Here is a 27,310-nt window from a genome sequence, read left to right on the forward strand (position 1 = left end):
CTTATCCAAGGCTTGTTTTGGATTCCCAGTTGAAAAATCAGGCTCTTTCCTGCAACTCCATGTCCAAAAACACAATATCTATGGCCTTTTTTGACTACCTGTCTAAGTGCTTTACAACAACCGTCTTTCTAGATACAAAAGTTTCGTCATTGCTCCTTGTCAGCCTAGTGCTGGCACTGCATTGAGGGTCAATAAACCTGTCAGGCTGTGTTCACTCAACTCACCCTTGCCACTGCCTCTTGAAATTTTTAAACCACTGCAAATCTTGTAGAGAGTCCTTACCATAACTCTTGCCCTTGGGGCTGGCTACTTTGGGCTTCTGGGTGCAAGAAAAGAGATGGAGTTGAGTTGAACTCCTTAAAAATTTACAGAGGGTATATGCCTTCTCTGAGCATCTGTATATACTCAGAATGACATTGCACATTTGAATCTTGGCAGCCTGGAGTTTTTTTACCCCTCCCCTCATGCCTGGAGGCTACCTTTCACCTGACCTTCTTCTTGGAAGGAGAGCAGAAAATTTACTGATTACAAATTAAGGACTGACACCAGTTTGCTTTCTCCCGTTCTCCAAATGAATCAGCTTGGATTTTTGCAGTCTTTGTGTATGCATGTGTCAGAGTGCATGACTGAAGACAATGCTTCCAACTCGCAGACAAAATACAGAGATATACAGAAAGAGAACAGTGTGACAGTGTGGCTTATTAAATGCTCCTAAACCACCCAGACAGAATTTGTGCATTTAGATACGGCCAATGGGGCACAGTAACATAACATGTCCACTCAACCTGCCTGGACATTTGTAAAATGTAAGCCCTGTAAAAGAAAAGCTAAAGAGGTTGTGGGGGGAGGACAAGCCTATTTTCAGAAATAAAAACTGCTTTCAGATTAATATTCTTCTTCTTCCTTCTCTTGCCACATTGCATGACATTGTATGCTGTCCTGGCAGTGCTCCTCACAACCCACAAACCTAGAGACTAAATTCATTGGCTTCAGCTTCCCCCATGAATCTGGATGAGTTATCAGGCCTTTCCAGCTACTCTTTCTGCATTATTTTTCATTGTAGCTTTGGCTTTCTAGCACAACAGTAAATCTTTAGTTCATTTCTCTTCCCATGTCCTCATTGCTTGTAGGGTCAGGTACAGGGAACTTCCAGACCCACCAAACCAAAACAGCTCTCAGCATGACAAATTCTCAAGGCTTAAGCAACCTCACATCTTCCAGGTGTTATATTGTGGTGGTGACTCGCTCAGCTGGGATAACGAGACAGTGCTTATTCCTGGTTTGCTCATGCAGGTTAAAAAAAAAAGAACAGATAGTTTGGTTTAGTTTGAACAAAACTCTGCTTTATTGATCCTCACACATCTTCTTTGACAGTAATTAACTGAGAACTGTCAGATACCGATAATAATGCCTGTTCATTATTTTTGCAATTACAGGAAGACATTCCCCTCCCTGCTTTTCAAGCATCAAAAATTCCAGAAGGAGCTTTTCAGGCACTTTTTTATAGTTCTAAATGTATTATTGGAAAATGCCTTTCAAACAGAAGCCTGCTTACTTCCAAAGGGAACTGAAAACAGTTCAAAGATAGAATTATTTGCTCAGATCTGCCCCAGTTCTCACAGTGTCAAGACTTCCCACACTCACATAAAGGCATCTCAGTTCATTTTCACTTTTGCACGACACTATCCCAAAGTGCTCATAAAAATGAAATTTTCTCTCTCTAAATCAAATTTCCATGATGCCTTAGTTCAGTATCCCAGCCACAAAGAAATAATCTTTGCCAGCACACCTATCTAAAGAAATACAGAGAGCAATAAGGGAAAAGTCCTTTTTCTAGTTGTGGTGGCTGCTTACAAAGCTATGCAAGAGGACCCAGTGGCACCACATGATACCAACCACTGCACAAATCCTTGATGATGCCTGCATGCCTATTTGCAACGTAATTCTACAGCTTTAACAAAATCTGTACTGTGTGAATACTAAATAACTGCTCTACTTGACAGAGAGTTTATAAAGCTTCTTAGGAAAGGACCCAAACCAGGTCAGTAAACAGACAGGACAGACAAGAAGTTATTCAAGTACAAATACTGGTCATAGTAGACACTTGCACATATAGAGAATGCCAAATCTAATTCATGGCAGCAGGAAAGGGAAAATCTTTGTGAACAGGTGTTCTCATTTGTTCAGGAAGGTGAGTATGATCTCCTTTAGAGGATGCACGACCTTGCTCTTACATATCTACTTTAAGCGAGAGCAACCATTCCCAGCAAAATATAGCTGTGCTTAAAGGTGGGAGAACTATGGCAAGAAACAAACTACCCTAGGTGTTAAATATTCCCATACAAATAAAAATAGCTTGTATAGGATCTAGATTTATTTTCTCCTTTATATTGTAATGTCTGGCTTCTAAATCTCCTCCTCCCTTTGCAATAGGAAAGCTTTTCTAAGCAGAACAAGTCAGGAAAGAAAACTGTCTCTGTCTCTCCAGACATTCTTCTTCCTAGCATCTGGCAGACAGAGAAAGTACTTGATATGAAAAACCTGAAGAGTTCAAGGAAAGAGCAACAAAAACCAATTTCAGAAACCCATGCTAAATTCGCAGTGCTCCTTATAGAGGCCAGAAGACAAATTCTTGCCTGCAGTCTCCTTGTTTCGCAACAAAAGTCAAAGCAAGATGCCCAGAGCCTTATATAAAGCTGCCTGTATTTCATATTTGAATTCTTTCCTGGTGCAGGGAGCATACATCTTGCATAAACATATATTTTACCAGGAAGTGATGATTACACACCTTAGAATGTTTTGGTCTATGAACCTGCTTTAAGATGGCATAAAAGGTCACAAGGATGAAACCAACTCAGAATATCCTTTCTAAAATGTTTAGTTGAGGGTTTATTTTTTTGCAAAACTGACGTGTACAATCTCCATATGTCACAGATTTGATAGTATGTAAACTGTCTACCTGTCAACAAAGTTGAGGGAACCTTTTTATAAAACAGCACAGACACAGTTAGGAAAATATAACCTTTTCCACACACTGCATTTGCATATATTTAATATTAGACAGGAGTTAATAGCTAAGCATAGGTCAACAGCAGAAATAGAGATATCCCATTTTCATGCAGTTCTTTTCTGAACAGCCTGTTGCATGATCAGCTAAAACTATTCCACACCAGCAATGGCATTTGAAAGGAGCAAATCCACCTATTCCAAGGTGCAAGCTCAGAGCTGCAGGCTGTAGTATGCAAGTGGGTACAAGACAAGTCCAGTCAAGACCTGAGAAGTAAACACAACTTTCTGAGTTAACAATATTCTTCCCAAATTGCATGGGCACTAATGAAGTCATAAGGACTGATTATGTGCAACTGGATTTTAGCAGGTATGAGCAGGGGTCATACTTTTGGCAGTTGTGTAAATTTAGATCAACTTAAATTTATAGTATGGAATCATAGAATCATAGAATCACAAAGGTTGGAAAAGACTTCCAAAACCATCCAGTCCAACCATCCACCTACCAGCAATATTTCCCCACTAAACCATGTGCCTCAGTACATCTAAATGTTTCTTGAACATCTGCAGGGACAGTGACTCCACCTGCTCCCTGGGCAGCCCATTCCAGTGCCTGATCCCTCTCCTGAAGAAGCATTTCCTAACATCCAACCTGAATATCCCCTGGTGCAACTTGAGGCCATTCCCTCTAGTCCCATCGTTAGTTACCTGGGAGAAGAGGTGGACTCCCACTTCACCACAACCTCCCTTCAGGTAGTTGTAGAGAGCAATGAGGTCTCCCCTGAGCCTCATCTTCTGCAGACTGAACAATCCCAGCTCCCTCATCTGCTCCTCCTAAGACTTGTGCTCCAGTCCCCTCACCAGCTTCACTGCCCTTCTCTGGACACACTCCAGAGCCTCAATGTCTTTCTTGTAGTGAGGTGCCAAAACCTGACCATAATACTTGAGGTGCAGCCTCACCAAGTAAGAGCTGACTGCATAGCAGATTAACAGCAAACCTCCAATCTAAAAGAGAACAGTTGTGTGTAAAATGAATGTTTTCAGATGATTTTTAAAATGTTATTTTTTTTAATTCATCTTTAACTAGATGAGAGACAAATATATATGTTAGCGCTTTACTACCAGGATGTCAGGAATATAAATTTCAATGTTATTTACAATTGTTTTCCCACCCCCTCAGTTTCAAGTGCATTCTGGTCTTTCTACTCATTAAATAGTCATGTACATAATTGTTTTCAGATTATTAAAATGTGAAGACAGATTCCGCATCTATTCCTCATTCAAACGTACCAAAATCTTTCAATCAAATTGTGATTGCAGGATAACCTTCAGTATTGTCATTTATCATCTTTGCATTAAATCACAAGTTTTCCTATTACTCCAGTAGTATCAGAGAAAAAAAAAGGTATTCACCCACCTTTATCCTCTGACTGCATCAGAGAATCACTGAATCATGGAACAGCTGAGGTTGGAAGGCACCTTTACATGTCCTCTGGTCCAACCTCCCCACTCACTTACGGATACCCAGATTCCAGGGAAACAAACAAACAAACAAAAACATTTTTCCAGATGTTTAGAGAGAACCTCCTGTGTTTTAGTTTGTGTCCATTGCTAGTCCTGTTGCTGGTAACTAACAAAAAACAACCTGTCTCCATACTCTATGCACTGTCCCTTTAGGTATTTATAGAAATTAAGATTCCCCCAAGTCTTTTCTTCTCCAATTTGAAGAGTTGTGTCTCTCTGCCTTTGCTCATAGGAGAGATTTTTCTCCCGTGCCCAGACATCTCACTCTTTGCTCCAGTCCCTTAATCATCTCTGTGGCCCTTCTCTGGACTCTCTCCAGTAGCTCTACATCTCTTGTACTGAGGAGTCAAGACCTGGACACAGCACTGCAGGACTCCCTGGTCCGTTTCTGCTGAGTTACATTTCTGAGATGAAGGGTACTAAGAATAAGAGGAAGCACAGGCATCTATGCACTGAACATCAAATAAGGCAAAAAAAAAATTGCTGTGATAGGGACCCAAAAGCAGTCTTCTGAAAGGAATTAGAAAATTTGTCCAACCTTATAAATTAATATAGTACGAGTACAGAAGAATGACAAAGAGGTAGAGGGTGAGATAATGTTGTGGTCCAAAGATAAACATATTCTAGTTAGCATCCAAATTTGACAACAGCGTTGAAAATGAATGCTTCAAGATCTTGTCTTGTTGAGAAAGAGAACAGAATAAACAGGAAATGAAAATGTATACGGCTGAAGTGAGGAATGTTTGGGGAAGAAAGGGTAACATTTGGAATTCAGCAGGAGCCACAGCTTTTAGTGGCTATAATACACTGCAGCCCATGTTCATAAAATCCATTCATACCATAACATCCAAGGTAGCATCAAAACAGAATGTTGAAGTGAGAAAGGAGAAAAACATGATTAAAGGAGTAGGAAATATAATGAAATAGTGTAAAATTACCTGGCAATATCAGTAGGAAAAACAACAGAAAGATGGGAGTTTTGTTTGTGGAAACAGAAGGCTAACGTGAGTGCTTTTTAACTCAAGAATAACTCATTCACCCATGTGATGTGGCCAGAATAAAGGCTAAAAGGATTCTACAATGTTTTAGATTAGAGATTTCTAGTTGAACAGTGGAACTGCTGATACTTTTCCAATGTACAAGGCCTTGCTAAGTCACTGCCTACAAAACTTAGAACTCGCTTAATCCCTTGTGTCAATGAAAGCTGAAGTTAAACTAGTAGAGATGTAGAGAAAAGCTGCAAGTCTGAGCTTCTATACTTTGTGAGAATAATGTAAGTAAACACGGCAAACTGAAGCCTGAGAGGGCAATTTATTGCTTTCTGCAAATATATCAGGTAAGTAAATTATAAGTGTTAAAACAAAAATCTTTATCTAAGAGATAAGTTCAAATCAGAAGTGAGTTATATCTATGATGCTCCCACTAACATGTTTATGGAAATTAGAATGTTCCTAACAGTAAGAGCAAAAAATTGAATTTGTTATCCAATAAATAGTCTGACTGTAGGAGATAACATAGAATTATCCTGCAGGTGCTAAATTATATCTACCTGAAAGTTTGAGGATAGCAAAAAGTGTGTTCTTCTGTTATTTTGGTTTGTTGTTTTGTTTTTTTTTTCCTCAAAAATAACAGCATTAGTGAAGAAAAATGCCAAATGAAAAGACTCTCTGTAAACAACAAAAACAGTGATTTGGAAGAAAATGATAATTAAAATTTCATACCTCTCGTTTCTCAGATGTTTTCCCAGGTGTTCTTATTTCAGTAAGAAACCCAACATTTCTTCCATTCTGATCAAGCCAGTTATGCATGAAATCTAATAACAGAGCAGTTATAAAATTCTGTATTTTGCCACTTCATTCTCATGTTCTTAACCTCCATGACACGTTTATGTTTTCCAAAGGCCAGGCACATGCTTCAACTGTATTTTGTCTGGCATAGTCAGTTAGCTGAATGCTTCAAAAACAAATGGTTATCAAAAATTAATGCTGAACACTACATGCATGAGAGGCTGAGGAAGACAAAGAACCACATGGAACAGATGGTTGTCACTTAATCAATTTCTAGAAAGTCCTGAAATATTCTAAAGATGGAGATGTAAGATAAACTATTCAGAATGGTCAGGACTGTTATTTAATGTCTAAATAAGAGATTAATGACTATCTAGGACATACGTGAATTTCAGAACGCTTTAAGATATGTCTTGTATTTTCTACTTACAACATCATGGTCTAACAATATTTGACAAAAAATGGCGTGTTATCACCTTTGGAATGTCAAATCTGAGACTACAGCAAAATATATTACTACAAGGTTCACCTAAATTATAAATTTCACAGCAAACCATGATGGATTCCTTTATTTCCATTTTAATGACACTGCAAATGGCAATATTTACACAATTTTTGGCATTGCACCTCATTCTGGCATTTCAAAGACTGATAAATAGTGTTTTATGTCCATTACCAAGGACACAAATTGTTTACAATTTACTTATTTTTGGCAGTTTAGATTTGCATGAGCTGGATGGAGAATAAATCTATCTACAATCTAATATTGTTTTCTTCAGTAGATCCATCTTCAGTGCTGTATTTGAATCAAAAATATATAAATAACAAAGGGAGAAAAAGTAGATGAAATCTTTTGGTACCAATCCTGCTGTTTGCTGCAGTAGAAACAGCAGTGAATATTTCATGAAGAGATTAATATGCAAAGTAGAAGAGAAAATCAATCTTTTACTGTTAATATGAACTTCTGAAAGTTTATTTCAATTACACTGTAGAGACCAAAGATCTGAGAGGGTTGTGGGGACACAGAATAAAAGGCCAACACTTTCGAACTTTCTGATTACCAATACTGCCTTTGATCTAAGTTTTCAAATCAGTATTTTTACAGAATCAATAAGTGAATGACGTAATGTAGAAGACAACTGGGTAAAGAAATGATCTTAGTGATAAGTTGAAACTTATGCAGTGAAATCAGTGGTTACCCTCCATGGACACTAGGCTTCAATTGACAGCTACTGTCAACTGTGCTGTACAGTGCTAAGAGTTTCGTACTAGCACAGGTCCCTAGATCTTAGAGGTGCTCCTGAAAGGCATTACAGTTTGCCTTTCTTCTTCTTTTTTTTTTTTTATTCCTCCCTATTCATCTCCTTTTAGCTATTGTGAGAGCAAAGACACCGATCTTTACTCTCATTTCTCAGAGCCTCTCTTCTGATCCTTTCTTACATCAAAAGCCAAATGAAGCAAATATATTTTTACATATAAAAAAGGGAAAATGCAGTGTCACAGACTCTTCCAATAGTCAAACAGAAAATCGAAACGACCACAATCACCTATGCAATCCCAAGAGCTGCTTTAATGTCCCTTCTGCTTTGGATTCACTAATTTGCATACTAATAGCAAATCAATGAAATCATTCTTCTTAATTTGAGAAGCAGTTGTCAGGAGCCTCTAGTGGGGAAGGAAAATTCTGTTTAAAATGTCTTTCTGTGTAAGCTTGAAAAAAACTGACTACCCTTAGAAGTCACTTTAAAAATATCCAGATACTAAGGTATACCAAGCAGCTGAGCACCATGCTGAAGATCATTATTTGCATAACAGAAAAACAAGGTTAAGTCTCTATGTTCTTTTTTCTAACCATTTCCATCAATACAAAGATTCAGTAGTTAACATCTTTATCAGCCCAGACAGTGGGACCGAATGCACCCTCAGTAGTTCAGCAGATGACAAAAAGCAGAATGGTACATTTGACATGACAGAAGAAACGGATGCCATCCAAAGGAACCTGGACAAACTTGAGAAGCGGGCCTGTACTCTGAAGTAAGTATACACTGCAAGAACAGCCCTGCAGGAGAGGGACTCAGAGGTACTGGGGGACATAAATCTAGACATGTGCCAACTGTGTACTTTTGCAGCCCAGGAGGTCAACTCTATCCTGGGCTACATCAAAAGAGATGTGGCCAACAGCGAGAGGGAGGTATAAGACAGTGTATAACATGAAAGACATTCATAATGGTCAACGGTAATAACTCATAGCAGACTTACATGTTGAAAGGACTGTACAGGCGTTCATTAATCTTCATAAAATCCAGCAGGTGAGAGAGCAAATATAGTTATTTCCAATTGACAGAGAATAAAAGAAAATAGTCGCAGCTCGCTGAAGACTGTGATGAGCAACAGACAGAGTGGGTACAGACTAAGAGCTAGAAGATCCACATGCCCTCTTGTGCTCCACAGTAGGGCCATGAAACAGACAATTAGCGATCAGGGTGTCAGCACTAACGATGTAGGGTCCTGACTACATATATTACTTCTTAGACAGGTTCCATAATATGTTTGGTAAGGTCTTTCAAAATGAACCTTGCCTAGCAAAGTACTTGGGATTCTCTGTAAACTCGTCTGAAATCCTTTCAAGGACACACGGCCTGAAAGCTGTCTTCAGCCAGTTGATCATGTAAGATAAACATGTGCTCTCTCTGTGGGGTTGATCAGTCCTAAGCAAGTGCACCATCCAATTTTTTGCCACCCACTCAAGTCATGGTATGTTACCAAAGCTGAGACAACTGGATCAGTGGGCTGCCAAAGAACTTGCCAGCAGTTGACAGCCAAACTCAGTGGCCTGTCATCAGATATTTCACCCAATTAATATTACTTTCCATCCCCTAGCTACTACCGAACTGAGACTTGACATAATGCTGCATCATGCCATCATCATTGCCAATGCCTGGCTTTGGAGATTTCACCTCCCTGAATTGGATGGAGGATAAACTTCTTTTTTTAAATAAAAGGCAGTTTCTCATCTTTAAGGTATGTCAGAGGAAAGAAATACCTTACTTTTTGTGAAACTAGGGAAAATTACTATCTTTCTCCAGCTCATTGGTGTAGGAAAGAACCAACAATGCAAACTGACAGTCTCCTTTCGCAGTCCAGCTCAGATCCTTATGCTTCTTCCAAGCCTGACTGCCTTGCCAATAACAAAGGACAGCAATATAGTAAAAGAAAGCAACAGTAAAATAAAAAAAAAAATACAGAATTACCTATTAATTTTGTAATTCCATAAATGTTGTAATCTTTTCTGTCTCTATGAGCAGATAGAATTTGCTTCAGGTTTTGTTTTGTTTCTTTTTAATGATTGTTTTTAAAGCATCACTTGCATCCAGTATAGCTTTCCCAAATGCTTGTTTTATCTAAATCCATTACTGTGGATGAAGTGCTGTTCTATGCGTCTTGACATAAATGCATATAAAGTTTGAAGCATTTGGCTTTATTGCTTCTGCTTTGCTCAGTTATCCAGCTATCCTGAAGTGCTGGACCTTGGCAGGTTTGCCACAATTGTTTTTCATTTAGGTATGCAACAGTACTTTAAAATTCTCTGCTTTCAACATATTCACATTTATGGCATTTTCAAAATACTGTATAAAAACTGGAAGTTATTACCCAGAATAGACAGAATTTATCTCACATGAAATAATAATGTTTACAGTTCCGTGAACATCTGATTTTCCCTCCCCTCCCCTCCCTTCCCCTCCCTTCCCCTCCCTTCCCCTCCCCTCCCCTCCCCTCCCCTCCCCTCCCCTCCTCTCCTCTCCTCTCCTCTCCTCTCCTCTCCTCTCCTCTCCTCTCCTCTCCTCTCCTCTCCTCTCCTCTCCTCTCCTCTCCTCTCCTCTCCTCTCCTCTCCTCTCCTCTCCTCTCCTCTCCTCTCCTCTCCTCTCCTCTCCTCTCCTCTCCTCTCCTCTCCTCTCCTCTCCTCTCCTCTCTTCTCCTCTCCTCTCCTCTCCTCTCCTCTCCTCTCCTCTCCTCTCCTCTCCTCTCCTCTCCTCTCCTCTCCTCGTGGCCTGAGTGTGAAGTAGGATGTAGGGCAAACACGTTGATGTCAAGCAGAGATAGTAAATGTGAAAATCTTGGGAAAAAGCAATATGATTTTTAATACTCCTTCCTCAGTGCCAGAACGTAAATGCAATACACAGGAGACAGTTCTCACTGCTCATGCATATGGGTGTGCTCAGGAAATTCAGCAGCTTGCTGTGAGCATTCAGCAGCTTGCTGTGAGCCCAGTTTTTGGCAGTGGTTTGGCCACCATTTTACCATTTAGGTTTTGGGCTGTGAGGGGAGAGTCCCCAGGGCAAGAGAGCTGTTCTTGTGAGTATTGGTACCACACAGACAGGCAAGAATGCAGCAGGAGGGGGGCAGGCAGGAGAGTCCCTTATCTCCAATTGTTTCCACCAGAGATAATATCCCAAACCATTCCTTATGTTTCCAACAATTACTCTTTGCACCATATATTTCATCTAACGTGAAATCTTTTTGTGACCAGTTTTGGGGCTTGGAGCTCTCCACATGTTCTCACTGCTTGCAAATTTCTGCTGGCAGCAGCAGGGCTGCCAAATTCAGGGCACTGTGGCTGCAGCCTCCCATTCACTGTACGCATGTGACAGGCGGATGGCTGACATCTGTAGGCAGCCAGCAAAGAGGATGCTGACAGGAGGGTAGGAGCATTGCTTTCTGCTGTGCTGTGGATCAAGTATCTGCAGAGAACAGTGGGAACAGAACGCAATCCAGATATAAAAAGGAGACAGCAATATCCAGAATATCTTACCTGCCATTTCAGAGACTGAAAAGGATGAGCAAGGAGTATACATCCTCGTGGATCTAATCATTAAGGATGGGCTTGTCAAAAGTGGTTACAATCAGCATAAACATATTTTCCTTTTCAATTTCTTATATTGATGTCTGTGCCTTAAACAATGAGAAGTGTCATCTTCTGTGATTTGTGGAAATTAGCTGCAAAAATGAATCTCCCTGCAGGAGAAAGTCTTCCCTGCAAATGTTTTTTTCTTTGACTACTAGCAACTAAAGATCATTAAAACTATCAGAAATAAAAATTTGCCACAGTAATCTCAGAAAACCATATGGAACATGTGGTGCTGCACTTTGGACAGACACCCAGCACACATCATGCTCTATCCTTCACTGTCATTCACTGAATGTGATGTAGAAAGTTAGTGGAAACGAGTTTTTCTCTCTTCCAGAGTAATTTCCTTCTTAGTAGCTGAGTTCTCTGTTTTTTATCAAACAGTATAGCTCCTGAAGCAACCAGATAACTTCCTTCTTATTGCTCAGCTGAGCATGGGGAGTATTCCCACTGACCCTACCAGCCAATTTAAAATTGAAAAGTTCTCTCTTGTTTACCTATAATGTACATTGTGCTTTGTGTGACTAAGTAGCAAATCCCAGATGGCAATGCCTTCTCTCCTTTCAATTTGGATAAATTCTCACAGATCTTCTGAGTCTCTGAGATTTTACTCTTACACTGAATATCCCTTGGTAAAAAGGAAAGCTGGGGAAGAGGGGAGATAAAACAGAATCCAGAGAAATTGCATTCTGTCCGTGACTCCTAACAACCTTACGTCTTGCATAAGATTTTTGATTTTTCAGTGACACCATGTAGACCTGTCAGACTTTGGATGAGCCATCCTCTGACCAGCTCCAGCAAAGTCCCACTACAGTGAAGTAAGTGATGGTGAGGCAGCCTGCACATGTACCAGAACAAATGATTAAAGTGGTTTCTACTGTCTCTCTCTTGCCAATTGACAACAAAAGATATAACTCATTTTAATCACATGTGCGTATCTGTTTTTGATCCCTATTCCTTCCCCTCATAATTGCATTGCAAGTGATACCAAAGTGACAACTATGGAGACAGAAGGGGAAAAACAGTTAACAGAAGCCTCCCCCCTGCTATTTCATCCAGATGATTCATAGAAGAGATGTAGGAAATACTTCTCTTACACAGCTGAGTATATTCTGTCTTTTCCCTCTGCTCTTAGATGTCCACCATGCCCTGCCCATCAGTTCCCAGTGAAACGGATTCATGTGATGGAAACTCACCCTCTCGGAGGCAGCTCTTAGGCTCAGCCTCCATGGAGTTGTTCAACAACGTCCAGACACAGGGATATAAAGGGATGCTGCTGTGAGCTGTTCACAGAGGCTTTTTAATCAGAGAAGTATGGGTCTCAGGGGCTCTGCAGGGGACAATAATTGGTCCTGCACAGTTCAGTATTTTTATCATGGATCTGTAGCTATCCAGAAGACAATTGCTGATACAACGTATTGCTGCTGCACAGCATTAAGAGCACAGTCCTTAATTATGAGGAAAAGAAGATGCCCAAGTGACCGAATCATTTTACAAGACATACTCTCAAAAGTAAATATTTTTTAATATGGGAAAAATTAGAGATCCTGTATGCAATGTGTGTTTTAGGTTTGCTTTTAAATTTTATGGAACAAACTAGCAACCTTTTGCATTGATTTTTTTTCTTTCAACTAGAAATTCATTATGAACTTGGTCCACTTTCTCCAAATATTTTAGCCAAATACACGTGTGAGGGAATAGTGCTATTACAATTCCTTTTTATCCACTAGCTTAGTCACTTACTCACTTCATGATAGACCAGGGATCATGCCTTTCTGCCTGAAGGGATCTGAACTCACATCTGCCACACACCAATAAAGTACTATCAGTCTGTTATAGCTGCTGTGCTAAGCTTAAGCTATTTAAAATTCATTGAACCATCGTGTGAAGGAGTGAATTATTTCACTACCTAGCTGGATCTGTTGGACACTCTCATAGGATGTGGATGTTTTCATTCCAGTTTCTGCTCCAGTGAGCCTTTTAATATTAATATGAAATAGTATACAACCAACAGGAGCAACAGAGGACACCTGGTATTTATACCAGCATGGTATGTATTTAGGGAAGCTTGCTGAAATATATTTGTTCAGATCTTCTCAAGCAGAACATAGAAATTAACATGAGTCTTTAGCCTTCCTGAGGACTTTGCTAACCCCTAGAAATTGGATAGAAGAGGATCAATGACTAAATCATTCAGTTGTAGCTCTTTGTTATCTTTGGCTATCCTAAAATGTCTGAAAATCAAATAGTCTGTTCATTTTTGATGCATTGCTTCTGTAAATATGTGACCATTTCTTTTCTGGTTTTATATGGAAAAAAAAAAACAAAAAAACAACCAAATATATGAACTATTTTCTATTGAGTGAATTTTCATATATTATTTTTTTTTTCAGCTAGTGAACAGAGAATAATTACTATGGGACCTCTAACTGCATCTATTTTAGGAGTAAAATATCTTAGCACTGTGTTCAATTGTCTCCTAAAAACTTTATCAAGCCCTTAATGTGCATTTGCTGACATCTGAATAACTGCACTGGTGGTGACTGAAAGCTTATTATGTGATTTTAATTACTGTGAGGGCAATCAATCTCTGTTCCCCACAGCCATTACTCGGCAAAGTTCTATTTAGTGCCTGTTTTCCTCATTTTCTTTTTTAGGGTAAAGGAAAATTGACTGGAGTGAGTTTTTTCCTACTGGTATAAAATGGTACTCAAAACATATATTTCATTTTAGAGCCTAATTCTAGTTGCCTTACAGATGCAAGAAGAATATCTAAGAGCACTACATTTCCCAATATCAGTAGAGGGAACATTTGACAATATCTCTGAATTTGCTTGTTGAAAGCTTTATTTTGCACTAGCAAGTTTGCTGGCTGGATGGTTTATTGAATAGTTGATTTTTGGAACAAGATAGTGTAGATCTATAAAAAGAAGTTATCCAGTGTCACCTATTTTGAGGGCCAGGAGATGGAGAGAGAAAATGTTATCAAAGTTTGATTCTGGAGAGTTTGTGCCTCTTGCCATTTTGTCACAATTCAACAGAATATGGGAAGGCTGGAGGTACTCCTACACCTTCAAAGAAAAGTGGTATCTGCTAATTCTAAAGCAGCTATGTGCTGCAAGGTAAAAACAGTATCGATTTTTTCTTTGAGTTCTATTTCATGTCATTCTGCTATAAATTAGGCTGAGAACATCTCAAGATAATCCAGCACTTTCTTCATGTGAATTGTACTGAATTCAGAATGACCGGTTTTGTTTAAATTCCAAACTTTTACAATCCTTGAAAGGTCATTACAAATCATACAACTCTATTTCCAATATACTCTCAGTGTCAGGGAATAATGAATCCAAATGTGTCTTAAGTATGTATTTGATATGTTCATTTTTCTTAAGCTCATACAGTATTTGGACCATAATTTTAATGAGGATCTAGGAGATTTGCTTAAACCTTAAATAACTGAGACTAGTTGAGCTGAATTACACATAGTGTTTGAATGAATTCAGCCTACCTCTAATAAGTATTAAGGTTCAGAAGTCACTACTATCTTTCATGCTTCATGATCTGACCATTTTTATATTTTCTATATGATCATGAAAATATTTAACTAGTACTACACATAACTGCATTTTAAATTCATAATATCATAAAAAAAAAAAAACATTTGATTACATGGAAAATAATATTTCAAATAATTTCAAATATCACAACATACTCTTTTTATCCAGTGGATTACTCTATGCTATATGCTATAGAATGAACTCCAGAATGTTTACTTCTTCTACACTAGAAAAATCTTTATAGTCAATTCTATGTTGTGTAATTAAGTCAACACCTTATAAAGTAAGTAAATAAAATCTGCCAAAAGATAAAAATAGATTAAAGGCCATTTTGGATTAGAAGTTTCAGTGACATATAATCAGCTTCTTATCTTCTTAGAATCATAGGATTATTAAGGTTGGAAAAACCTCTAAGATCATCCAGTCCAACCATCCACCTACCAGCAATATTTCCCCACTAAACCATGTGCCTCAGTACATCTAAATGTTTCTTGAACATCTGCAGGGACGGTGACTCCACCTGCTCCCTGGGCAGCCCATTCCAGTGCCTGATCCCTCTCCTGAAGAAGCATTTCCTAACATCCAACCTGAATATCCCCTGGTGCAACTTGAGGCCATTCCCTCTAGTCCCATCGTTAGTTACCTGGGAGAAGAGGTGGACTCCCACTTCACCACAACCTCCCTTCAGGTAGTTGTAGAGAGCAATGAGGTCTCCCCTGAGCCTCATCTTCTGCAGACTGAACAATCCCAGCTCCCTCATCTGCTCCTCCTAAGACTTGTGCTCCAGTCCCCTCACCAGCTTCACTGCCCTTCTCTGGACACACTCCAGGGCCTCAATGTAAGGCTTCTTGCAGCAGAGAGTACTTTGAAAAACAAGATGCTGCAAAGATCCATTAAAAGTTTTGCAGAGCTCTGAAGTATTATGGAAATCAGTCCTGGCATGAACCACAATAACTAAGGCCCACTCCTCCTCAGCACCATTTTGCCTTTTCAAGGACTGACTATTCAAAATCCCTTCCACAGCAAAAGTTGCCATTACTCAGGTTCGTTTCTTCTTAGCAGCAGAACAGAGAAAGTGATAAAGAATTGAGATAGATGTGCAGAAAACTATTCTGCAGATGCTGATGTTTCTGTATTAATGGACAATTTCTGTGAGGAAATTATATATACTATGCTGGCATATCATTTTTTATTTGTATTTTTACCATCTATAACTTCACAGTTCTTCCTCTTTCATCTTGGTGACTCTTCATTCTCATCTGTTCCAACTGAGTTTATTTGAGAGAAAAAGAGAAGAGGAAAGACAGCTGAAAAAGAAATCAGCCTGTAAGAAAGTGCAGAAACATGATCTGAAAACATGATTCAAACTGTCACAATGATTAATATTTTTGAGCTTTCTCTCATCTTATACTCATCAAGACTCCTCTTGCCTCTGGTCTTGGAATCAGCAGTATCACTTCTCTTGACTCTACCTCTAGGTCTTTCACCCTTTTGCCTCATCCTTCTGAAGTTTTGCCTTGCTCTTTCACTCATACTCTCTACTTTTCCATTTTCATCAGCCACAGGCCATCTTAGTGACTTTTGTTCTTCACCAACACTGACTTGAAAGAAAAAGATGACATGGGTAGCATCACCAAAAGCGTTGTTCACTTTGGTGGTCTGTTCCCTCCCTACGCACTACCCCATCTTTGCAGAAAACCAATCCTGCAACTTTTCTTAGTGTTTTTAGATTTAAAAAAATTAGAAAAGATCAGATTTTTTTAAAATTCAGTTTTCCCAATTTTTATCTAATTATTCTATTTCTTCTTCAGCAAATGGGGAAGATACATTAAAAAAAAAAAAAAAAAAAAAACAAGAAACAACTGTTATATTTAGGTGACTTGCAGACCTTGTCTACAGATACAACCCCAGTAAAAGTTCTGAAAAACAAAATCAAAATTCAGGCCTGCTCTGAGAATGATGCAAGAAGACAGAAAGCTTGACCAAATAAATTTTTCCTAAATCAGCTTTTCAAATACTGCTTGGTTTAAACATTTATATCGGAATGATATATCTCGCAGCTTGGACACTGAGGAATCATAGATGATTACTGCATTCCAAATAGAGTGGAGAAATACCATCTTAAGGATTGACTTTTTAAATTTACTATGGTTCATTATCCTAATTTTAATCAATATTCAAAGCATGAAACTCATCTGTTCGCCTGTTCTTCCTCACTCTTTAAGTTCATCAGCTGTTGTACCCTAATGTAAATTCTGATCAAGCATGTTACAGCAAAGTTAAAAGTTTGGATAAGACTTTATCTGTTTGTATCAATAATCGGCAGGGTAGGAACTCATATCCTAAAATAAATCAATACTTAGTTAAATAGAAAAATTCTCAGAATTCAATATTACTTCCAGTCACTACAGTATTTAAAAGATACTAGGGTAAAAAATACAGAACACAAAGGAAGGAGAGAAATGTTAATAGAAATAGATTCTCTTCACTGCTCTGGGCTTCATACAATTTTTGCTTTGTCTCTGAGGTATTTTCTTCATGACAAATCTTAAATCTAGCAACTGCTAAGCTTACATAGCTGTATCAGCTGTGGCGCCAATTCATCACAACAACACATCTAGCAGACAGTTAAACAGCTTATATAAGTTTTATATAATGTAAAATTCATATACATATATAGATATATTTAATGTATATATTTGATTACTAATGTAGCTGAAAACCAAGTTTTTACTGGAAAGGATCATCTACAGATGTTCTTTCTGATATAAAATTGCATGTGTTTCCCAGGAGCCATCTCACTGCTTGAATAGCACTGCAATGAAAGCTACATACTGAAATCTGAGTGCTCAGAGCTCAGATAGTTGCATTATTCTGGCTGGAAAAAATACTATCATCTCTACTGAATAAGGTTGTAACTGCATACTAGCTAGTAGAAGAAGGTAGGAAGTGATTTTTAATTTCTTTCTTCTTTAATAGTTTCTTGGATCTCCTTGGATTAAAGAACTTTTCCTGACACTGTAACAACAGATATCTGAACCAATCCATGTGGTAATATTTTTCTAGTGTTCCTGGAACAACATTCTCTTTTTAATCTGTGAAATCATGACACAGTTCATGCAACACATCTATCTTATCTATTCTTCTATAGGTGAGTTGGTGCAGCAAACCCTCACCACTGGGACATAGCCTCAAGTAGTATGTTCTGACCAGGTAGAAAACAGTAGAAGTTGACACTTTTGCCTACAATGTCTCTTCTGACTTAGATTTTACTCAGGAAAAAAATATTAGGGTTAGGATTTCATTTGAACGTTTTATGCCTCTACTTTCAGTGTGTTGGTCTGGATGAGGGGAAGCAGAGAAGCCAGCATCCAACCTCCCCTAAATAGCATTCTAAATTCTTGATCAGTCGATGGAGGAATAATGGAGCTGCAGAAGATCCAATTTGCCTTGAAAGGGGTAGCTATTCTCCAACAAGTTGCATGACTGCAGGAGACAAGTCCTTTTATAGGTTTGCCAATTACTACCCCCCTTTGAGAGTGCAGGTGACAGATGGAAATGTAGGAATTCTAGTCTACTCAGCATCCTGTTCAGAAGGCTCTCTTTCACTAAAAGACCAAAATGGAGGATGGTAGGGCATGAAATTCGTACTGCTGGAAAGCTGACAAGAAAAAGAGTCTTTTTAAAGAACAGTGTCCACATAACTCCAGTTTTATGTGAGTATCTTTTCCTTCAAGGTTTGGAATACAACGTGTGAGAGAAATTTTGTCTGCATCATCAGTGCTATCAGGCAGGGAGGATTACACATCACGGAAACAGAGTTGCCAGGAAAGATGAAGCCAGATATCTTCCTGGGAGAAATCTATATGATTGTGAGATCTTATATAATTGTGATTTGTTGATGTTGTCAGTAATGGTTATAAATAAAAACAGAAGAAGGAGTACACTTGGGAGAAGGGAGGAAAATTCACATTTCTCTTCCTGATTGGGTACCAAACTAACACTGGCATACCTGTCGTCTGACCTCCCTGTGTTCTGGCTCTGACATGATCTTGGGCATCTAGTGATAAGACTATATTAGGGATAGGAAAGAGAAACTTGAGCATGTAAAACCTTCCCAGAAAAGACAGCTCTTAGAGAAATTGCAAGAAGATCTAAGAGAACCCGTGGTATATCAAGTCTATCAAGTCTATCTCAGAGGAAAGGAGTTGTTAATGGTTTCCTCCACAATAGTTCTTTTTTTTTCTAGGGAAAAAAAAAAGGGGGGAGGGGAGGGGGGGGGAAGAGAGGGAAAGAAAGAAAAAGAAAGGGAAAGAAAGGGAAAGAAAGGGAAAGAAAGGGAAAGAAAGGAAAGGAAAAGACAGACCCTTATTTCTTTTAGTAAGGTCCTCATCTCTTTAACCAGGCATACAGGCAGCTGCATACATTTCATTCCTAAATGCAGGCCCATGCTTTGATTGCTGTGTATTTTCTACCCTAGGTTTCTTGACTATGAGAAATCTCATTCATTGAGATGAATATTTTTATGGTTACTTTATCTCCTGGTAACAAAATTTGCTCTGATATCTAAAGTTTTTTACAACTTAGAGAGTGGAAAATTATTGCACTTCACATTTTTTGGCTAAACTACAAGTCAATAAGCCTTTAAATCTGTAAAAGTATTTAGTGCCCACAATAAAGATCTGAAAACCAGTTTCATTACAATGGTATTAACTTTTCTTTCCCATTTGTGTAGCTGAAATTATCACCCACTCAGGTTTCCTGGTATCCTGCTACAGGTATTCATCACTTCAGTGTTAAGGAGACTGCAGGCAGATAACAGCTAGAGAAAAACTATCTGTATAGTGAATAAAGAAAGAAAGAAAGAAAGAAATAGGCCAAATGCTCTTCAGAAGAACTAAAAAGTACTTCTTATACAAGAAGCTTTTGAGTTTCACAGTTGTCATGAGAGGACAACAGAGAACAGTAAATACCAGCTGCCCCTGAGCTACAGACCATGGTTCTGCTGCCATGCAAGTAGGTGAGGCTGTAATACTTAACGGCAGTGGGGTTAAAACATTTTGTTAGACACAAGTTCATTCAGGAACAGTTTTACTGCAATATTTGTAGCCCTGAAATTGTCCATACCCTGTGATCATGTCATTTTTTACTCTTAAAAGTGAACTGATCCCTGCCATACTTCTTTCTCCATTATCTTCCCATCAACAAATGTCTTAATAGACTCATAGCTTTTTTAATCACATAACTCAGTTTATGTTTATACACTCAGTTTATATTTCTGGGTGGCTATTCTACTGTGAATAATAAGTTTAAGCAAGAGAGATACTTAACATATTAAGGAGGTTCGTAGCCACATTTCCTCAGTATTGATAAATCCAGCTTAGACTCTGTTGCTTATGTGAGAAATGCTCAGAAACAAAATAAGGATTTTTTGGACTGAATAGAGCACATCATCCAATATGAAATAGGGAATTACTATATTTCTATGTCTTTTGCAAAGACAAAAAGAAGAATCTCATTTCAATTAGAACTGAAGTTGTTGCTTTCTTTTCTCCATTTCAAATCAAAAGATTAATTAGATAAGTATTATTGGATGGTACTATGGATTTAATATAACAGAATTAAAAAATATTACAGAGGGCTTAGAATCACTGGTGAGGTACAGAATCAGTGGATTACAATACAAGAGCATTTAGAGGAACACAGTCTGTGAGGATCTGAAGAAGCTGAATGCTGGTGGCATAGGACGGAGGTATTTGGGGCTGTACAAATTCCTCATGGTTTGAGCAAGGCCAGAAACAGCATGGAATCTGAAAAACAAGCAGTTACCAGAAGCAGTGCAGAGGTGAGGAAAAACTAGGACCAGCAACTTGTAAGTGTTTTGAATGAGTCACTGACTTGATATAGATTTTCATATGTGTTGTATTAGAATAACCTGGTCATTCATTTTAGTATTTTTAAAACGTGTGGAGACATATCTTAATAAACATTTTAGCTATAACAAATGACTACTTTCCTCATGCTATATATTACTGATCACTTCTTTAACATAAAAGACAAGTTTTTTGTTTCTTTAAAATATGCCTTATATTTATTTTATCAGCCATAACAAATTATACGATCTTCTGAAACAGCACTGTTTAATCAGGTACCACATAAGCCATACCTATCTATTGACTCTCATGTTACTGCCATGTGAATTTATAGAGAGAATGCTTCTACTGAAATATTGATATGAGACAGGTGATCACACTGATGACAGGTGCTAGAAAATCATTCTCATCTCATCTTCTCTCTCTGATTACAATTCCTCTTTCTAAGATTTTTCTGATTGCCTTTCATTGTTTAGCTTTATCTGACAATTGATCAGCATGATTATGTATATCAGTACACATTTAAACTCAATGAAGTCATGGCACCCCTACTTTAGCTGAAGTGACCATCAGATCAGGAGTAACATGGGTCAAAATAAAAACACCAAGGGATCCTTTAATTAAATTCAGACTCCTACCTCATGATCTGCAAACAGAACTGAGTAATTGCAAGTAAAGAAAGTAAAGCATAGCACCCTGCAAAGGAGGTTATAGACTCACTTGTATTCATTGTTGGTAGAGGACGCAGCTAATTCATCAAGAACACCATGGAGCACACATTCTTACAACCCCCTTAGCTGACAATCTTCCCCATGTATTCCAAAGTTTCTTCTGTGTCCCTACACCAAAGTAGAGTTGGAAAATTAGAAAGGTGATCAGTGCTGCTGAAAAGACTCTAGAGCTGACTGATGGGCTGGTCACAGCACCAGTATATAAGCAGGCCATCCTGCCGCAGGCTGACAGCTATGGAAACTACGTGTAATAAGCCACAAGTATTTCTATTCTTTCATGTTTTCAAATTGTTCCTTACTTATATGAATGTGGCAGATTTTTGCATCTGCAAGTGCACGTTTCTCTCTCTCAAATATGAAACCGGTCAGAATTACTGCCCTGAAACAATGGGCTGTCTGGACAAATAAATACAAAATGAGTGCCTGGCCAGAAATCACCCAGAAGGCTGATGACAGGACTCAGGTTGCCCCAACCCTACACCACTGCCCAATCCATTATACTGTCCTGCCTCCTGTTATCAGTGCTACCAGCGGCTCATCCATTTAAAATGAAATGCTATGCATGCACCAAATTTCCAAAGTGCAGACTATACAGTCTTTAGTGTCTTTACATACACTTCCCTCTAGCGTTAGAAGGGAGCAACTGAACGTACTTCCTGGAGCAATTAGCTTGCCTTCATTCATACACTTAATGTGAACGCCAAATTTCTCTCTACAGTGAAATAACATCAAAATAAATAATGCCTCAAGCATCACAGAAGAAAAAAAATTGAAAGAAAGGTACTATTCTTCACTGTCTTTCCTGAGCTATTTCAAAAAGTTGTGGGAAGCAATACAAAGTCAAGGTAAAAGATTCAGAGACAATACATTCTTTAAATTCATTCAGGAATTTGTGCACCACAGTTGTGTATTAATATTGGTCCTGACTTTCAATCATCAGCTAAAGGCAGCACTACTGATATGAGGAGTATTCCTAAAGTAGAATATGTTCATGACTGAAGATAAGTAAGGATGTGCTGACAAGTAATGCCTTCAGTGGAATAACCTTGGCAAGCCAAATTTAAAGGACATCCTTTGCAAGTCTCTTATTCTAGTGATAGTCAAAGAGGACACTCTTTGAGAGGAATGTGTTAAGCCATATGTTGGCTTCAAATTTGAGACATCACAAGATAGTCATGCTAACCTAAATATGAAGTGAAAAATAATTGCTAACCAAAGACTGAATTGAGAACAAGATTTGAATATTATGAATAGGGCACTTGAGCTAAAAGAGCCTCTCTGAGCAAAGTCAAATTTTCTGATGGGTTAGCAATATTCATCTAACACTTTCTAAATTTTCTCAGTAAAAAAAATAAAAATGTTTGAATCATTGCACATGAGACCAGACTGATCCCTTTCTGCAGTAATTTCTAGTTGGGAAAGGTTAACTAACACAAAAAAAGTATCAGCTCAGATGCTTGAAACGTTATCCTTATGCAGTGTTCTATATTTTTACATATTAATAATAATATAAAAGCTCTACTTAAGCACTTTTTAAAGTGCCTGTTCTCCACTTTAAGGTCAATGTGAAGTGTCCAGTGTTCTGCTTTTCTGCTTCTATTCCTATTTGGATTTCCTGTTATCTTGAATCCCTGCAGACAAATACGTTGATGTAAATTAGTGCAAAATATTAACAAGCTAGTGCTTGCTTCATCCACCTCATATAGCTAACAATGTCCAAAGAAGAACAAAGGCACATGAGATTTAAGTGCTCACACAATTGTATCACTTATGTATTCAGGAACCTGAATGCAACTGCTGAGTAATGCAGTCACAAGGAAAGATCTCTGGGATGTATTAAACCAATAAGGCCATAGCCCTGCAATTCTTATGACATGGATGCTTTGATTCCAGCTTTGAGGCTTTGGGAAGCCACACAGATACCATTTAATTGACAATTCAGAGTAGGCAAAGAAAGATCCAAGTTTAGGTCCTAAGCTTATATAATTTACCTGATTTTAAAAGCTGAAACGGTAAATAACTTTATTTGTGTCTTCTGAAAGAAGTCTGGGCCATAATTCTTCAAGTGAAAAATGTGTTTAAAAAGATTAAAAAAAAAACAAACAAAAACAGCAATTGAAGTCACTAATTAATTGAAGGACAAGGATTATATCAGAAAATATTTCTCATGAAAATCAGGGAGAGAATTCCAGACTTCAAAACACTGAGAGTGGCATCTGCTGCCATTTAACTTCTTTAAAAAAAAAATCACAAAGCACCTAAAACTAAATTTAAATCTTGGATTCCAATCACTTTTCTGGATTTTTGTTTTGACCATCAAGTCAAAGTGCAGTCCAGGGCTGTAACCACACAACTTTTTGTGCTTCTACCATTGCTGTTCCCCAGCATATCCATCAAGATTTCACCAGTAATTGGAAATTCCACACAGTTAAAAATGCAGATTTTCTTTCTATGAAGTATAAAATATGAAACTGTCATGAATTCTACAAATACTTGAAGCTGTTTAGGGAAAGGAGGCAGAGCTAGAGAAATTCATATTATACATTTGCACTTTTATATACACATTTATGAATAAAAGTGAAAAGGAACTGCCTAAAAAATATGGTGTTCCTAGATGGAAAATCAAGATGTTCACTTCTAGACACCTTCATGAATTCTGCCTAAAAATGCTACTGTCATTTCATAGTTTTCTCTCCTTACACAAATTGTATGGCATTTTACTCCAGGAATAATTCTCTTTGGAGGAACACTACTTGGAGGAAAGCCCTCAGCAATATGACGCAAGGCAAAACCTAGTGGACTACTGTGCATACACGTCAACAGTTAGCAAGGAAAACTGCTCTTGACAGTTTATTGTAGATCTTTTCCAGTTAATGACAAAATCTTTGGCCTTCACTGCATCTACCTTTGTTTTATGTGATGTGTGTACTCTGAATTTCTAATTTGTGAACTTCTGCACATAACTGGGACCATCAAAACTCCAAAATTTGTTTGAAGCAGTTCAGACAAGTTGATTTTTGCTTTGTGTAGTTTGCGTTCAGGAGAGATTCAAAGAAGACAAATGTCAGTTTGTTTTTATCAAACTTACTCAGATCATGTCATCTGCTGCATTCTGCTTAAGACATTAGTATGCTTAAAGTAAGGGATGCTTCTGGGTAACAGAGTATAAAAGTAGGTCAATACAGAAAGACATCCTCTAAGTGACAGTTTTATGACTTAAAGAAGTAGTAGATCCCAGGCTACATTTTTGGAATTCTAGTATTGAATTTATCAAGAAAAGATAGGAAAATAATGTTTGATCTCATTGGATTTGTTACCAGTAAGTTCATTCTTCATTCATTTTAGCTAAGATATTTTCTAAAAGTTTGGAGTGGGAAGGATCACCTCTGTATTATACCTTCTTTCCTCTTAAGGCAAGCTCTTGAATGATACTACATCTTCATCAAAGAGGAGTTGAAAATGACAAGTTTAACTATCTCTGCAAAAATTGTCAGAAGCACAACTGTTGTGTAATTAATGAGTTAATATTAATTTACGTGGTCAAATATAGGCATTGGAAAAGCAAATATAATGTTTCCAGTTGTTAAAAAACCTGCACTGGCTTTGGTAATGTATGGTTAAGGCCAATGGAGAACCAGATGGTTAAGTTACCTAGTTAGTAAATAATGTCAAGTTTTATTTCATCTGTTTTCAACTGCTAAGAATTCACAATGCCACCTCTTCTCAGTACCTATGGCATATTTGGAAGCATTACTAAGGGACTAGATTTTTAATTTGTTGACTGAAATTAATCATTTTAATTATACATTGTGCTATGAAGCCTCTTGGTATTGTTCTTGCTTTCTGCCTGTGACCATGATGAATAATGAATAGTGAATGACAGGCACCCATCCAAAATTTTAATCACTAGCAGAAAAATAACACTGAAATGTTCTAGGGATTCACAGACATTTGCATGCAATAGATTGTAGTCACAGTGACATTTATGCACAACGGACCACATAACCTCACTCCGCTCCACCAATTTAGGGTAGCCCCAGGCTGCAGTCTCCACTGCTTCTCAGAAAAACTGTTTCCTGACATTTGCAGGAAGTGTTACTCTGACCACTTCACCCACCTTTGGGCTCTTTTCAAATCAATCCATTCTATGAGTGAAAACAACAGTAGTAGAATCTCATTGTTCCTTCAAAATCCTCGTGAATAAGAGGCTTTCTTGTACAGTAGCAGAAAATTGAGACCGCAGGAAAGAGCTGTTGTCATTTCTAATGGCTATTTTTTATGTCGCATCTGGGTCATGGAACTTGCGTGATCTGTTCTCTTTCATTATCTGTAGTACAGTAAGTTTTCAGGGCTTGAAATAGAGCTTAATCCCACTGTGCTAGGAATAGCACTGACAGAGAAGACAATCATTTTACTTCAGAGCTTACAGTCTAAAGAGATAATTCTAAAAAGAAAGAGAAAAAAGGAGAAAGGGGAAAAGGGGGGAACTAGGGGAAAGGTGAGAAAAAGGGAAAAAGAAAAAAAGAGGAAAAAAAAAAAAAATTCTTTCCAAAGTGCAATTCAATCAGCTTGACAAAATGAATTAACAAAGAATTTTAGGAAACTTAAAGAAAAGTCAACTTCTGAATTCTTCTGTGACCCACTGAGCAGCAGAAGTTTTGATTTTGATTTCCAGTGTCAGAAAAAAAATGTCAATGGTTAGAAGTGGCTTCATTAAGAACTTTAAAAATTGAAAGTTTATGAACTACATTTGAAAAAAAAGTAACAAACCATACCATGCTACATAATGTGATCCTTTAAAAAAAGATAAATCTCTGAAGCTGGAGCACTCTATCCAGTGTGGAGTGCAGTATTTCTGGGGACAAGAAAGCCACAGACCACTAACAAAGAGTCCACTGAAGAGCAGTCAAATAAATATCTGTCAAACGCTTTTGGCAAAAACAAATTGTTTAAATCGACATTGACACTGATGAATTGTATGCAGGTTAACACACCGTTGTCTCACATAATGACCTCCTCAAACTGATCAAGTACAGCAACAAAATAAATACACAGAAAACGAAACAAGGCAAGCATAAGCTTTTTCCTCTGAAGAAGAGAAGGAATAGGCAGAACATTATGTTGTGAAATCCTAGAGGCTTATCTTGCCTGCCTGAGGAACGCAGGAAAAGGGTCTGGAGATAAGAAGCCAGAATAAACCTTCATCAAAAATGCATTGAACTGTGATACTGCAAGAGCTGAAACTTGGAAAATATTAAGAAGCAAAAGTTGTCAGAGAAGAGTTTTTCTTGCAAACTGCCCACTGGTGAGAACGTGTCCCTGTGAACTGAATGTCTATGAACCACAGATGTATTTTTCCTGTAGATTTTTGTCTTTTGCTGAATTGGTTTTCCTCATTCTGTGCTCTTGTCATTTGATTATTCTCATTAAAATATAAAGACAAGAATAACTGATCAATAATAGGATCATAGCAAATAAAACAGATATTTAGCAAAGTCAAGTTTCTTTTGAAAGCGGAGGAGGAGGTTCAATCTGAACAGCCTATGTAATGAGATTGAAAGACTTCTTGCACAAAGTTTTTGCTGAGGATGCTTCAGTAAAGAATTGCAGAAAATGATGCTGTAAGGGACCTTAGGCAGCCATTTCCTTTTCCCTCTGTCATATCCCCAAGCATGGTCCACAACATATAGCCCTCAGAGAGATTGGCTTAAACTGTTCTTAAAACCCTCAACAAACCTTGATTTCATGCCCTTCTGACACAGCCTATTGAATTCTTAACTCTCCTGCCTGATAAAAAATTTTAATCAATACGTATGTTAAATTTTATTTCCTTCAGTTTAAACTTCTCAGGCCTTGCCCTATCTCCAGTGTATACGTGAAGATCTTACTTTCTTCTGCTTTACAAAAAATAAACTTTAAATATTG

This window comes from Lagopus muta, chromosome 1 (genome assembly GCF_023343835.1).
Source record: "Lagopus muta isolate bLagMut1 chromosome 1, bLagMut1 primary, whole genome shotgun sequence".
Classification (NCBI taxonomy): domain Eukaryota; kingdom Metazoa; phylum Chordata; class Aves; order Galliformes; family Phasianidae; genus Lagopus; species Lagopus muta.